The sequence below is a fragment of the Myotis nattereri genome, assembly GCF_964212035.1.
Source record: "Myotis nattereri genome assembly, chromosome: 9".
Lineage (NCBI taxonomy): Eukaryota > Metazoa > Chordata > Mammalia > Chiroptera > Vespertilionidae > Myotis > Myotis nattereri.
This window is the reverse complement of record NC_138084.1, coordinates 79,508,398-79,509,135: the sequence shown is the minus strand read 5'-3', so window position 1 is coordinate 79,509,135 and position 738 is coordinate 79,508,398. Positions and strand designations below refer to the sequence as shown.

Sequence of the window (738 nt, the reverse complement as noted above, 5' to 3'; positions counted from 1 at the left end):
TATCTTTTTAAATTAGTGTTTTGTATTTATTTGGATATATAACCAGAAGAAGAATTACTGGGTCATAAGGTAGATCTATTTAAAAAAAATATTTTTTTTGAGAAAGCTTCATTCTGTTTTCTTTTTTCTTTTTTTTTTTTTTTTAAGGTCTCACACATTTATTACTGAACCAACCTACTACTACAGAAAAAAAATCAAAAGAGCAAAATCATGAATCTAATAATTTTCCAATTAAAATGCCCCAACTGTCTTGACAGTAGTGGTCTTTTCAATCATTTAAAGGTGCAGGCAATCTGGACACAGCATAAATATGTGAGCCATCTCTCATGTGTGATTCCTCATAGGCCCAGTTTGGTTCTTCTCCAATGTCTCCTCTTCGAGTTGTACCTGATTTCATTACCAGTTTTCATCGGAATCCATTGGGAATGGCTGATTCTGCTTTTGTTTCTTGGCCAGGAACCTCTTGATCCCGAAAGTCTTGTGGGAAGACATGGCGAAGGAGAAGCAAACGCATGCACCGTGATGGCAGAGAAAGAGCCATTCTGCTTCCACAGTGGCTGCACCAACCTGCTTGCCCACCAACAGTGCATGAAGGTGCCCTTTTCTGCACGTTTTTGCCAACATTGCTGTTTGTGGATTTATTGATGATAGCCATTCTGACAATCACATTGTAGTTTTAATTTGCATTTCTCTGCTGATTAGTGACATTGAACATCTTTTCATATGTCTACTGGCCAT

The 738-nt window shown here is 37.5% G+C and overlaps 1 pseudogene across 1 annotated transcript; it reads right to left on the bottom strand.

Annotated features, from left to right (window-relative positions):
- Window positions 1–338: 338 nt before the first annotated feature.
- Window positions 339–492, bottom strand: LOC308525645 (large ribosomal subunit protein eL39-like; annotated as a pseudogene). The gene has a single exon. The product of its transcript is annotated as a large ribosomal subunit protein eL39-like (transcript).
- Between the last annotated feature and the right edge of the window lie 246 nt (window positions 493–738).